The sequence below is a fragment of the Oncorhynchus tshawytscha genome, linkage group LG10, assembly GCF_018296145.1.
Source record: "Oncorhynchus tshawytscha isolate Ot180627B linkage group LG10, Otsh_v2.0, whole genome shotgun sequence".
In the NCBI taxonomy this organism is placed as follows: Eukaryota; Metazoa; Chordata; class Actinopteri; order Salmoniformes; family Salmonidae; genus Oncorhynchus; species Oncorhynchus tshawytscha.
In genome coordinates this window covers 40,236,074-40,251,973 of record NC_056438.1, presented here as the reverse complement: position 1 = coordinate 40,251,973, position 15,900 = coordinate 40,236,074, and the positions used below count along the sequence as shown (strand labels likewise).

General features: G+C 42.3%; 1 pseudogene; it reads left to right on the top strand.

Annotated features, from left to right (window-relative positions):
* Window positions 1–15,900, top strand: part of LOC112235126 — a 227,264-nt pseudogene that overhangs the window by 121,603 nt on the left and 89,761 nt on the right.

Below are 15,900 nucleotides of genomic sequence, written 5' to 3'. Positions count from 1 at the left end.
GTTGGTCAGAAGTTTACTTATACTCAATTTTTATTTGGTAGCTTTGCCTTTAAATTGTGTCAAACGTTTCGGGTAGCCTTCCACAAGCTTCCCACAATAAGTTGGGTGTATTTTGGCCCATTACTCCTGACAGAGCTGGTGTAACTGAGTCAGGTTTGTAGGCCTCCTTGCTCGCACACGCTTTTTCAGTTCTGCCCACAAATTTTCTATAGGATTGAGGTCAGTGCTTTTTGATGGCCACTCCAATACCTTGACTTTGTTCTCCTTAAGCTATTTTGCCACAATTTTAGAAGTACGCTTGGGGTCATTGTCCATTTGGAAGACCCATTTGCAACCAAGCTTTAACTTCCTGACTGATGTCTTGAGATGTTGCTTCAATATATCCACATAATTTGCATTTCTCATGATGCCATCTATTTTGTGAAGTGCACCAGTCCCTCCTGCAGCAAAGCAGCCCCACAACAAGATGCTGCCACCCCCGTGCTTCACGGTTGGAATGGTGTTCTTCGGCTTGCAAGCCTCCCCCTTTTTCTTCCAAACATAACGATGGTCATTATGGCCAAACAGTTCCATTTTTGTTTCATCAGACCAGAGGACATTTCTCCAAGAAGTATGATCTTTGTCTCCATGTGCAGTTGCAAACCATAGTCTGGCTTTTTTTATGGCTGTTTTGTAGCAGTGGCTTCTTCCTTGCTGAGCGGCCTTTCAGGTTATGTCGATGAAGGACTCGTTTTACTGTGGAAGTAGATACTTTTGTACCTGTTTCCTCCAGCATCTTCACATGGTCCTTTGCTGCTGTTCTGGGATTGATTTGCACTTTTGTACCAAAGTAGGTTCATCTCTAGGAGACAGAACGCTTCTCCTTCCTGAGTGGTATGACGGCTGCGTGGTCCCATGACGTTTATGCTTGTGTACTACTGTTTGTACAGATGTACCTGGTACCTTCAGGCGTTTGGAATTTGATCCCAAGAATGAACCAGACTTGTGGAGGTCTACAATTTTTTTTCTGAGGTCTTGACTGATTTCTTTTGATTTCCCCATGATGTCAAGCAAAGAGGCAGTGAGTTTGAAGGTAGGCCTTGAAATACATCCACAGGTACAACTCCAATTGACTGAAATGATGTCAATCAGCCTATCAGAAGTTTCTAAAGCCATGACATCATTTTCTGCAATTTTCTAAGCTGTTTGAAAGCACAGTCAACTTAGTTTATGTCAACTCCTGACCCACTGGAATTGTGATACAGTGAATTATAAGTGAAATAATCTGTCTGTAAACAATTGTTGGAACAATTACTTGTCATGCACAATGTAGATGTCCTAACCCACTTGCCAAAACTATAGTTTGTTAACAAGAAATTTGTGGAGTGGTTGAATAACGAGTTTTAATGACTCCAACCTAAGTGTATGTAAACTTCTGACTTCAACTGAATATATTTTGCATAAGATATGGGCAATAGTGACTTCAGCACCCGTATCCACTAAAAATTCTACTGCAAAGCTGTTAACCGTCATGTTCATATATATTCCATCCGATTTCATATGTACACCAGCTGAGATGAGGCATAAGAGGGATTCTATTAGTTTACCTCCTCAGCATCTAGCATCCTCTGCTGCTGAGCCAGAGAGAGATTCTTACATTTCTGCACAAGTATTGTGTCGTTGGGGCTGTTGTCTTGATTCCGTTTTCCCTTCTTTTCCTACTTTCTCGTTGCCAGTGACCAGAAATCCTGCAATAATAACATACATTTCTCTTCTACTGAACGAATAATGTTGTTGGTTTCACTCAGAACCTGCACAACACTGATAAGCACGTCTTGTGGATGATTAAAAGTTGTTGACCATTTAACCAACTGTTTTGGAGATGCTGATTTATGTATGATCACTATCTCCAGAAGTTTGTTTTTACTTCCTTTTACAGCCTGACTGCTGTCAGCGCTTCATCCCTATGGGGTTCTATATCTTAGGCTGCTGTCAGCTCTTCATCCCTATGGGGTTCATTCTATGTCTTGTCAGCTCTTCATCCCTATGGGGTTCTATATCTTAGACTGCTGTCAGTTCTTTGTCCCTATGGGGTTCTATATCTTAGACTGCGGTCAGCTCTTCATCCCTATCGGGTTCATTCTATATCTTGTCAGCGCTTCATCCCTACGGGGTTCTATTTCTTAGACTGCTGTCAGCTCTTCATCCCTATGGGGGTTCTATATCTTAGACGGCTGTTATCTCTTTGTGACTACGGGGTCCCATGGTTTGGGAAGGCACCCAGTTATAGAATGGATTTTTACATTCCAGGCCAGAGGTTTTGTGTCTGCTATTTATTCTCAATGATTTAAAGCAGAAATATCTTTCAATGTATAAAGCATGGGTAAATTATTTGGCTGTCGTGGAGGCTATTGATTGGTTCAATGTCTGGTAGGATTTATGAATTCATCTTAAACTTTGACATAGATCCTACTGGATACCAGTTGTAAGATTTCATGCAAAACAGGCTCATAGCCCATACTGTCACCTATGTAACTTCAATACACTTGGCACATACAATCATATGATATGGGATGTCCTGAGGTTTACGAGTTTGAGGACAGTGTTGTATATTCTCTCTGACATGAGTGATAAAACTTTTCCCCTTGAATTTATTATACTGTAGCTTAACAATGATACAGGTATGCAGCTGAATGAGAAACAGCGAAAAGTTTAGCTGGCTGGGTTGACTGCTGCCAGAAAACATATTGTTCACTGCTGGTTACCACTGCATGACCTTCATATAAGGAAATGGCTAGCATACAATCAGGATGTAATTATGTTTGAGTGTAATTGTTTTTTTTATGATTGTATTGCCCTTGTCACCCAATAAAAAACAGTTGTCACAAAAAATAAAAGCCTGATCTTGCTTTGTCATTATGAGGTATTGTGTTTAGATTGATGTGAGTTTAAAATGTAATTTTATCAATTTTAGAATAAGGTTGTAATGTAACAAGATGTGGAACAAGGAAAGGCGTCTGAATTCTTTCCGAATGCACTGTAGAGTGCATTGATGTGTCCTAATAAGGAGCATTGGTGGCAAATCTGATGGTAAAGAACATCTCGCCACTCGAGAGCACCCTTACCTGTTGAACTATAAATGATGTCTCCGTAATCTAGCATGGGGTAGAATGATCATCTGAATCAGGGTTAGTTTGGCAGCTTGAGTGAAAGAGAAGTGAATACGATAGAGGAAACACAGTCTAGATCTAATTCTGTAGCTTGGATATGTGCTATGAGAAGGACAGTGTAACGTCTACCCATGCTCCCAAGTACTGGTATGAGGTGACTACCTCAAGCTCTAAACCCTCAGAGGTAGTAATCACACAGTGGGGGGCATTCTTCTTACTGAACCACATGACCTTTGTTTTGGAGGTGTTCAGAACATGGTTAAGGGCAGAGAAAGCTTGTTGGACACTAAGAAAGCTTTGTTGTAGAGCGTTTAACACAAACTCCGGGAAGGGGCCAGCTGAGTATAATACTCTGTCATCTGCATATAAATGGATGAGAGCTTCCTATTGCCTCATCTATGTTGTTGATGTAAATTGAGAAGAGTGTGGGGCCTGGGATCGAGCCTTGGGGTACTCTCTTGGTGACAGGTAGTGGCTGAGACAGCAGATATTCTGACTTTTTTTACTGCACTCTTTGAGAGAGGTAGTTAGCAAACCAGGCCAAAGACCCCTCAGAGACACCAATACTCCTTACCTACCCACAAGAATGGAATGGTCTACCATATCAAAAGCTTTGGCCAAGTTAATAAAAATAGCAGCACAACATTGCTTAGAAGTAAGGGTAATGGTGACAATTTAAAACCTTCAAGGTTACAGTGACACATCCATAAGCTGAGCAGAAACCAGATTGCATACCAGACCAGAGAGAATACTACAGACATCAAGAAAGCAAGTTTTTCCCAACACTTTTGATAAACAGGGAAAGATCAAAATTGGCCTATAACATTTAGAATCAGCTTGATCTCCCCCTTTAAATTAAGGATGCACGGTGGCTGCCTTCCAAGCACTGAGAACCTCCCCAGAGAGGAGATATGTGAGAGAGGCTCTGTGATAATAGGGGCAGCAACCTTAAAGAAGAAAGGGTCTAAACCCTTTCTGACCCAGAAGTTTTTTGGGGTCAAGTTTAAGGAGCTCCTTTAGCACAGTAGACTGCCACCTGGATAGTGTTATCTGAAGAGGTATAAAGTCAGTGTTGGTGATTTACTGCCACCTGCTTTCTGGAATGTTTGCTCAGGAGTATAATTCATTGATTCTTCCTGATGACCTAGATGCAATTATGTGATCCTTAACCCATAAGAAGTCCCACCCAGTTGACTACTTTATAAGAGGTTGAAACCCCTTAAAGGTATTTTCCATCCTAAAACCGGTTCTATCCAACCAGATTCCCCGTTCTACCCCTATGAGCGTTCAGCAGTGCTAAAGTGAGTGCCCATGTCCACTGTGAATTAACCAGTGCCGCTGTCCACTATGAATCAGCCAGTGCCGCTGTCCGAGGTGCGGTAGTGAGTGCATGTGTTTTCTGTGCAGAGGTTTGTAACTCCATGGTGCTGAACAGGAAACACCTGTATTTTATCCTTTAGCTTGTGGCCCTGTCCATGGTGCTGAAGGGGGTGTCCTTCGGTCATGGCTAGAAGATATCCAGCTTTTGACAACCAACCCAGACTTTTTTCCAAACCTTAAGCAATTTTTTTCTGTCCTGCTACGTTAATCCTAACCTGCTGCGTAAATTCTCCTAACCTGCTACGAAAAGTTAAATCTGATGTTAATTTGACAAAATCTGTCCTTCAGCCACACCTACGCTCATGCCTCTCTTGGTGCCACACCCTTTTCATCATGATCAGCTACAACAGCTGGATGCCCAGGAATATACAAGACAATTCTTGCTTATCACTTACTCAGTCACTCATGCCACAACTTCCTGAGCATACACACACACACACACACGCTACAATTCACCAAGCACACTCAAACATTGGGGAAAAAAACGTTGGGATTTGTGTGCCATACAATTGAAAAGTTTAGATTGTTCATTTTTTTGAATTGTTTTGATTTGCGTAAGAGGCTGTCATTCCAAATATCGTCCATTTTTCTTCATGTCCCAACAGTACCTGATCAAAGTGAATGAGATCAAAACTAAGAAGGGAGTTGACCTGCTCCAGAACCTCATAAGGTACTACCATGCACAGTGCAAGTAAGTATACTGACACAACTTCCGGCTCATACTTAAATGTCTTGTTCACACCAGAAAAGGCAGTGTTTATCCATTAATCAATATCTTGGGACATTTGTAGCACAGTCAGGGATGCAACAGTAAAAACAATAACCATACTACAGATGTACACATAAGAAAAATAGTAAGACATCATCAAATCAAATTTATTTCAAATCAAATTTATTTATATAGCCCTTCATACATCAGCTGATATCTCAGTGCTGTACAGAAACCCAGCCTAAAACCCCAAACGGCAAGCAATGCAGGTGTAGAAGCACGGTGGCTAGGAAAAACTCCCTAGAAAGGCCAAAACCTAGTAAGAAACCTAGAGGAACCAGGCTATGTGGGGTGGCCAGTCCTCTTCTGGCTGTGCCGGGTGGAGATTATAACAGAACATGGCCAAGATGTTCAAATGTTCATAAATGACCAGCATGGTCGTATAATAATAAGGCAGAACAGTTGAAACTGGAGCAGCAGCACGGTCAGGTGGACTGGGGACAGCAAGGAGTCATCATGTCAGGTAGTCCTGGGGCATGGTCCTAGGGCTCAGGTCCTCCGAGAGAGAGAAAGAAAGAGAGAATTAGAGAGACCATATGTGGGGTGGCCAGTCCTCTTCTGGCTGTGCCGGGTGGAGATTATAACAGAACACGGCCAAGATGTTCAAATGTTCATAAATGACCAGCATGGTCGAATAATAATAAGGCAGAACAGTTGAAACTGGAGCAGCAGCACGGCCAGGTGGACTGGGGACAGCAAGGAGTCATCATGTCAGGTAGTCCTGGGTCATGGTCCTAGGGCTCAGGTCCTCCGAGAGAGAGAGCGAGAAAGAGAGAATTAGAGAACGCACACTTAGATTCACACAGGACACCGAATAGGACAGGAGAGGTACTCCAGATATAACAAACTGACCCTAGCCCCCCGACACATTAACTACTGCAGCATAAATACTGGAGGCTGAGACAGGAGGGGTCAGGAGACACTGTGGCCCCATCCGAGGACACCCCCAGACAGGGCCAAACAGGAAGGATATAACCCCACCCACTTTGCCAAAGCACAGCCCCCACACCACTAGAGGGATATCTTCAACCACCAACTTACCATCCTGAGACAAGGCTGAGTATAGCCCACAAAGATCTCCGCCATGGCACAACCCAAGGGGGGGGCGCCAACCCAGACAGGATGACCACATCAGTGAATCAACCCACTCAGGTGACGCACCCCTTCCAGGGACGGCATGAGAGAGCCCCAGTAAGCCAGTGACTCAGCCCCTGTAATAGGGTTAGAGGCAGAGAATCCCAGTGGGAAGAGGGGAACTGGCCAGGCAGAGACAGCAAAGGCAGTTCGTTGCTCCTTTCCGTTCACCTTCCCACTCCTGGGCCAGACTACACTCAATCATATGACCCACTGAAGAGATAAGTCTTCAGTAAAGACTTAAAGGTTGAGACAGAGTTTGCCTCTCTGACATGGGTAGGCAGACCATCCCATAAAAATGGAGCTCTATAGGAGAAAGCCCTGCCTCCAGCTGTTTGCTTCGAAATTCTAGGGACAATTAGGAGGCCTGCGTCTTGTGACCGTAGCGTACGTGTAGGTATGTACGGCAGGACCAAATCAGAGAGATAGGTAGGAGCAAGCCCATGTAATGCTTTGTAGGTTAGCAGTAAAACCTTGAAATCAGCCCTTGCTTTGACAGGAAGCCAGTGTAGAGAGGCTAGCACTGGAGTAATATGATCAAATTTTTTGGTTCTAGTCAGGATTCTAGCAGCCGTATTTAGCACCAACTGAAGTTTATTTAGTGCTTTATCCGGGTAGCCGGAAAGTAGAGCATTGCAGTACTAACCTAGAAGTGACAAAAGCATGGATTAATTTTTCTGCATCATTTTTGGACAGAAAGTTTCTGATTTTTGCAATGTTACGTAGATGGAAAAAAGCTGTCCTTGAAAAGGTCTTGATATGTTCTTCAGAGTAACGCCGAGGTCCTTCACAGTTTTATTTGAGACGACTGTACAACCATTAAGATGTATTGTCAGATTCAACAGAAGATCTCTTTGTTTCTTGGGACCTAGAACAAGCATCTCTGTTTTGTCCGAGTTTAAAAGTAGAAAGTTTGCAGCCATCCACATCCTTATTTCTGAATCACATGCTTCTAGCAAGGGCAATTTTGGGGCTTCACCATGTTTCATTGAAATGTACAGCTGTGTGTCATCTGCATAGCAGTGAAAGTTAACATTATGTTTTCGAATAACATCCCCAAGAGGTAAAATATATAGTGAAAACAATAGTGGTCCCAAAACGGAACCTTGAGGAACACCGAAATTTACAGTTGATTTGTCAGAGGACAAACCATTCACAGAGACAAACTGATATCTTTCCAACAGAGATCAATTACACTATTAAAATCATCAAATAGGAGTCATTTATTTTGGCCCCATGCTGATTAAAATCAAATGTATTTATATAGCCCTTCTTACATCAGCTGATATCTCAGTGCTGTACAGAAACCCAGCCTAAAACCCCAAACAGCAAGCAATGCAGGTGTAGAAGCACGGTGGCTAGGGAAAACTCCCTAGAAAGGCCAAAACCTAGGAAGAAACCTAGAGAGAAACCAGGCTCTGAGAGGTGGACAGTCCTCTGGCTGTGCCGGGTGGAGTTTATAACAGAACATGGCCAAGATGTTCAAATGTTCATAAATTACCAGCGTGGTCAAATAATAATAATCACAGTAGTTGTCGAGGGTCTGACAAGTCAGCACCTCAGGAGTAAATGTCAGTTGGCTTTTCATAGCCGATCATTGAGAGTATATCTACCGCTCCTGCTGTCTCTAGAGAGTTGAAAACAGCAGGTCTGGGACAGGTAGCACGTCCAGTGAACAAGTCATGGTTCCATAGCCGCAGGCAGAACAGTTAAAACTGGAGCAGCAGCACGGCCAGGTGGACTGGGGACAGCAAGGAGTCATCATGCCAGGTAGTCCTGAGGCATCGTCCAAGGGCGAAAAAAAAAGTTGTGGGCGCTGCCAACCCAGATTATGGGATGTATTGTGAGTGGAAGGGATGAGTTTTGGGTTACTTAGTACTCCCTCAACCATCAATATGTGTCTATCAGTGTTGTTGTCAGTTTAGCAGTTGCGGTTAAAATATCAATTTCCGTAAGATCGCTGCATGGCAAAGGCAACACAAGTGTTGGAATAATCAAACGTATGTGAAGGACAAAGAACTTTTCAGACTCCTTCATGTTAGATATCAAAATACAAGCCATTGTATGCAAACCATTGTATTGTGAGACCAAAACGTATTAAAAAATATACACTGCTCAAAAAAATAAAGGGTACACTTAACTTCTTGCGTCGAGCAATCCCGTATCCGGGAGCGTAATCATAGCCTCAAGCTCATTACCATAACGCAACGTTAACTATTCATGAAAATCGCAAATGAAATGAAATAAATATATTGGCTCACAAGCTTAGCCTTTTGTTTACAACACTGTCATCTCAGATTTTCAAAATATGCTTTTCAACCATAGCTACACAAGCATTTGTGTAAGAGGTAGCTTGATAGCTAGCATAGCATTAAGCCTAGCATTCAGCAGGCAACATTTTCACAAAAACAAGAAAAGCATTCAAATAAAATCATTTACCTTTGAAGAACTTCAGATGTTTTCAATGAGGAGACTCTCAGTTAGATAGCAAATGTTCAGTTTTTCCAAAAAGATTATTTGTGTAGGAGAAATCGCTCCGTTTTGTTCATCACATTTGGCTAAGAAAAAAACCAGAAAATTCAGTCATTACAACGACAAACTTTTTTCCAAATTAACTCCATAATATCGACAGAAACATGGCAAACGTTGTTTAGAATCAATCCTCAAGGTGTTTTTCACATCTATTCGATGATAAGTCATTCGTGGCAGTTGGGTTTCTCCTCTGAAGCAAATGGAAAAATACACGCAGCTGGAGATTACGCAATAATTGCAACGGAGGACACCAAGCGAGCACCTGGTAAATGTAGTCTCTTATGGTCAATCTTCCAATGATATGCCTACAAATATGTCACAATGCTGCAGACACCTTGGGGAAACGTTAGAAAGTCTAGGCTCATTCCTTGCGCATTCATAGCCATATAAGGAGACATTGGAACTCAGCGCCTTCAAAATCTGGGGCATTTCCTGTTTGAAATTTCATCTTGGTTTCGCCTGTAGCACCAGTTCTGTGGCACTCACAGATATCTTTGCAGTTTTGGAAACGTCAGTGTTTTCTTTCCAAAGCTGTCAATTATATGCATAGTCGAGCATCTTTTCGTGACAAAATATCTTGTTTAAAACGGGAACGTTTTTTAATCCAAAAATTAAAAGAGCGCCCCCTATATCGAAGAAGTTAAACAACACAATGTAACTCCAAGTCAATCACACTTCTGTGAAATCAAACTGTCCACTTAGGAAGCAACTGTGCAAATGAAATAGACAACAGGTGGAAATTATAGGCAATTAGCAAGACACCCTCAATAAAGCAGTGGTTCTGCAGGTGGTTACCACAGACCACTTCTCAGTTCCTATGCTTCCTGGCTGATGTTTTGGTCACTTTTGAATGCTGGCGGTGCTTTCACTCTAGTGGTAGCATGAGACGGAGTCTATGACCCACACAAGTGGCTCAGGTAGTGCAGCTCATCCAGGATGGCACGTCAATGCGAGCTGTGGCAAGAAGGTTTGCTGTGTCTGTCAGCGTAGTGTCCAGAGCATGGAGGCGCTACCAGGAGACAGGACAGTACATCAGGAGACGTGGAGGAGGCCGTAGGAGGGCAACAACCCAGCAGCAGGACCGCTACCTCCGCCTTTGTGCAAGGAGGAGCAGGAGGAGCAGGAGGAGCACTGCCAGAGCCCTGCTAAATTACCTTCAGCAGGCCACAAATGTGCATGTGTCTGCTCAAACGGTCAGAAACAGAGTCCATGAGGGTGGTATGAGGTGGGGGTTGTGCTTACAGCCCAACACCGTGCAGGACGTTTGGCATTTGCCAGAGAACACCAAGATTGGCAAATTCGCCACTGGCGCCCTGTGCTCTTCATAGATGAAAGCAGGTTCACACTGAGTACAGATGTGACAGTCTGGAGACGCCGTGGAGAACGTTCTGCTGCCTGCAACATCCTCCAGCATGACCGCTTTGGCAGTGGATCAGTCATGTTATGGGGTGGCATTTCTTTGGGGGGCCGCACAGCCCTCCATGTGCTCGCCAGAGGTAGCCTGACTGCCATTAGGTACCGAGATGAGATCCTCAGACGCCTTGTGAGATCATATGCTGGTGCGGTTGGCCCTGGGTTCCTCCTAATGCAAGACAATGGTAGACCTCATGTGGCTGGAGTGTGTCAGCAGTTCCTGCAAGAGGAAGGCATTGATGCTATGGACTGGCCCGCCCGTTCCCCAGACCTGAATCCAATTGAGCACATCTGGGACATCATGTCTCGCTCCATACACCAACGCCACACCACAGACTGTCGAGGAGTTGGCAGATGCTTTAGTCCAGGTCTGGGAGGTGATCCCTCAGGAGACCATCCGCCACGTCATCAGGAGCATGCCCAGGCGTTGTAGGGATATCATACAGGCACGTGGAGGCCACACACACTACTGAGCCTCATTTTTGCTTGTTTTAAGGACATTACATCAAAGTTGGATCAGCCTGTAGTGTGGTTTCCACTTTAATTTTGACTGTGACTCCAAATCCAGACCTCCATGGGTTGTTAAATTTGATTTCCATTGATAAATTTTGTGTGATTTTGTTGTCAGCACATTCAAGTATGTAAAGAAAAAAGTAATTAATAAGAATATTTCATTCATTCAGATCTAGGATGTGTTATTTTAGTGTTCCCTTTATTTTTTTGAGCAGTGTATGTTTATGTATATGTGCTTATGCTAGAAAACCAGACTACTCTTTCTTCTTCAGCTTTTTTCAGGATGGATTGAAAACCGCAGACAAGTTGAAGCAGTATATTGAGAAGCTTGCAGCTGACCTGTATAACGTAGGTCATATTTACATTTAAAAATTATTAGACAAAAGGCTACGTTGGTCTCTCTGCTGTATGGCTTTATGTTTTCATCTAAAGTACCAGTCAAAAGTTTTGACACCTACTCATTCAAGGGCTTTTCTATATTTTGACTATTTTCTGTATTGTAGAAAAATAGCGAAGACATCAAAACTATGAAATAACACATGTGGAATCAATTTTTAAACAAATCTAAATATATTTTATATTCTTCAAAGTAGCCACCCTTTGCCTTTGACAGCTTTGCACATCCTTGGCATTCTCTCAACCAGCTTCATGATGAATGTTTTTCCAACAGTCTTGATGGAGTTCTCACATATGCTCAGCACTTGTTGGCTGCTTGTCTTTCACTCTGTGGTCCAAAAAATCCCAAACCAACTCAGCTGATTGTGGAGGCCAGGTCATCTGATGCATCACTCTCCTTATTGGTCAAATAGCCCTGACACAGCCTGCAGGTGTGTCTTGTGTCATTTTCCTGTTGAAAAACAAATGATAGTCCCACTAAGCGCAAACCAGATGGGATGGCGTATCGCTGCAGAATGCCGTGGTAGCCATGTTGGTTAAGTGTGCCTTGAATTCTAAATAAATCACAGACAGTGTCTCCAGCAAAATACCCCCACACCATCACACCTCCTCCTCCATGCTTCACGATGTGAACCACACAAGCGGAGATCATCCGTTTACCTACTCTGTGTCTCAGAAAGACGAGGAGGTTGGAACCAAAGATCTCAAATTTGAACTCATCAGACCAAAGGACAGATTTCCGCCTGTAGGATGTCCATTACTTGTTTTTCTTGGCGCAAGCATGTCTCTTCTTCTTATTGGTGTACTTTAGTTATGGTTTCTTTGCATCGACCATGAAGGCCTGATTCACACAGTCTCCTCTGAACAGTTGATGTTGATGTCTGTTACTTTAACTCTGTGAAGCATTTATTTGGGCTGCAATTTCTGAGGCTGGTAACTAATGAACTTATCCTCTGCAGCGAGGTAACTCTGGGTCTTCTTTTCCTGTGGCGGTCCTCATGAGAGCCAGTTTCATCATAGCGCTTCATGGTTTTTGCGTCTGCACAAAGTTCCTGAAATTTTCCAGACTGACCTTCAATTGCTTCATGTCTTAAAGTAATGATGGACTGTCATTTATCTTTGTTTATTTGAGCTGTTCTTGTCATAATATGGACATGGACTTTTTCCAAATAGGGCTATCGTCTGTATACCACCCCTACCTTGTCACAACACAACTGATTGGCTCACATTAACAAATTCACTTTTAACAAGGCACACCAGTTAACCTGTCTAGGACTGGGATTCCGCCCCGCAACAGCCAGTGAAAGTGCAGGGCGCCAAATTCAAAACAACAATAATCTCAAAATTAAAATTCCTCAAGCATACAAGTATTTTACACCATTTTAAAGTGACATTCTCGTTAATCCAGCCACAGTGTCGGATTTCAAAAAGGATTTACAGCGAAAGCACCACAAACGATTATGTTAAATCACCACCAAGCCACAAAAAATCACAGCCATTTTTTCCAGCCAAAGAGAGGAGTCACAAAAAGCAGAAATAGAGATAAAATGAATCACTAACCTTTGATGATCTTCACCAGATGACACTCATAGGACTTCATGTTACACAATACATCTATGTTTTGTTTGATAAAGTCAAATAAAAAAAATCTGAGTTTACATTGGTGCGTTACGTTCAGTAGTTCTAAAACATGCGGTGATATTTGCAGAGAGCCACATCAATTTCCAGAAATACTCATAATAAACATTGATAAAGATACGACTATTATACATGGAACTTCAGATAAACTTCTCCTTAATGCAACCGCTGTGTCAGATTTAAAAAAAACTTTACAGAGAAAGCAAACCATGCAATAATCTGAGTACAGCCTTTAAACAACAAAGCAGCCAAAAAGATACCCGCCATATAGGGTAGTCAACATTTCTCAGAAATAGCATTTTAAATATTCACTTACCTTTGATGATCTTCATCAGAATGCACTCCCAGGAATCCCAGTTCCACCATAAATGTTTTGATTTGTTCGATAATGTCCATCAGTTATATTCAAATATCTTCTTTTGTTAGGGGTAAACAAATCCAAAGCGCGTTCAGGTCGCACCGAACGTCGGACGAAAAGTCAAGAAGAGTCCGTTACAGCCCGTAGAAACATGCCAACCTAAGTATGGAATCAATCTTTAGGCTGGTTTTAACATAAAACTTCATTAATGTTCCAACCGGACAATTCCTTTGTCTGTACAAATTGAGTGGAACCTAGCTACCTTTCACGTGAGCGCGCCAGACCGAGGCTGTGGCACTCTGCCAGACCACTCACTCAAAGAGACCTTATGAGCCCCTCCTTTAGAGTAGAATCCTCAAAACAGATTCTAAATACTGATGACATTTAGTGGAAGCCTTGGGAAGTGAAACGGAACTAATATCACCCTGTACCTTCAATGGGGGCCGAGTTGGGAAAAACTACAAACCTCAGATTTCCCACTTCCTGGTTGGATTTCTCTCAGGTTTTCGCCTGCCATATGAGTTCTGTTATACTCACAGACAATCAAACAGTTTTACAAACTTCTGAGTTTTTTCTATCCAATGCTATTAATAATGTGCATATATTAGCGTCTGGGACAGAGTAGGAAGAAGTTCACTCTGAGCACACGATTCATCCAAAAGTGAAAATGCTGCCCTCTATCCCAAAAGGGTTCATTGAAATGCATTCCAGGTGACTACCTCATTGGGTCAGCAGGGTAGCCTAGTGGTTAGAGCGTTGGACTTGTAACCCCCGAGCTGACAAGGTACAAATCTGTCGTTCTGCCTCTGAACAGGCAGTTAACCCACTGTTCCTAGGCCGTCATTGAAAATAAGAATTTGTTCTTAACTGACTTGCCTAGTTAAAGGTCAAATTAAAAAAATATTTTAAAAAGATGGTTGAGAGAATGCCGAGAGTGTGCAAAGCTGTCAAAGGCAAAGGGTGGCTACTTTGAAGAATAAAAAATATATTTTGAGTTGTTTAACACTTTTTTGGCTACTACATGATTTCATGTGTCTTATTTCATTTCTACAATGTAATTTTTTTTTTAAATAAAGGAAAACTCTTGAAATGAGTAGGTATGTCCAATCTTTTCTCTGGTACTGTATATCTCTCCATTCATTGTATGTGGTGATTTGATTGTGACTGATGGGAATTTGTAGTGATGTGAATGGTTCTCACTCCACAGATAAAGCAGACCCAGGATGAGGAGAAGAAGCAGTTGACGGCTCTAAGAGACCTTATTAAATCATCTCTGCAGCTGGACCAAAAGGAGGTAGCTCTTTTTGTCTAACATACCATGGGAGTGCAGCAGGGCACCATACTTAGTTCAATGTTTATTTGGATTTTGGTATTGGCCCTGCCTATGCCATGTTGTTGACTTTTATAGTGTGGTTTTGTATCTTTGGGTAATGCTCTAACATTTCTCTAAAATACATCTGTTTTCTTAAACATAAATAATCTTCTATGACCATATCTACATGCTAACATTCACAAGTTCTCAATGAAATGGAAATATATCAGTCAATCCTTTCATTATTTCTCATTTTACCTTAGACCATCCATTCCTTCTACCTCTATACTTCTCTTCCTCATCTGACTCAAACGCATAAGAATCATAACCCAAACCCATTTCAACAGTCCATTGTTCTATACTTTTCTGCATAAGAAGTGCAATAACAGTAACGGAGAAAGTCTCATGCCTTATACCCACTGAGCCGTGTTTTGCCAGGGAAACACTGTCATGTCCACCAGGAGGTACTGTACATGCTGTATCCAGCAGTTACATAAAACATGAGATTAAGTCTCTCCCCTAATGTATCTCCCACTTGGAGCACACTGCAGTTCCACCAAAGTGTACATGATAATAGACCTCAGGTACGCCACATTTATTCACCCCACATCAGTTACCAACTCAGTGGCCTTGTGGTTAGTGTCTGCCCTGAGATTGGAATGCTGAGGGTTTGATCTAAAAATGGGATCCGATTACTCTCTACTGCTTAGCATTAACACTTGAACCATTAAAGCAATCATTTGGACTGCTCATTAATTTAAAAAGTAAAAAAATGTATTTACTCTGCCTTTAAAAAAAAAAAAAATTCCCCCCTCTATCCTTGGCTTTTTCAAAATGAGTCTATATAATACACTCTCGTTGTTAGAATCTTAATACAACAAACAGACCGCACTCAACGAGCTGTATAAGTCCATAAGCAAACAAGAAAATCCTCATCCAGAAGCGACGCTCCTAGTGACCGGGGACTTTAATGCAGGCAAACTTAAATCGGTTTTATCCTAATTTCTACCAGCATGTCACATGTGCAACCAGAGAGAGAGAAAATAAACTCTAGACCTTTACTCCACACACAGAGACGTGTATAAAGCTCTCCTTCGCCCTCCATTTGGCAAATCTGACCATAATTATATCCTCCTGATTTCTGTTTACAAGCAAAAATTTAAGCGGGAAGTACCAGTGCCTCGCTCAATACGGAAGTGGTTCGATGACACGGTTTTGCTAGCACAGACTGGAATATGTTCCGGGATTCATCTGATAGCATTGAGGAGGTATACCACCTCAGTCACCGGCTTCATCAATAAGTGCA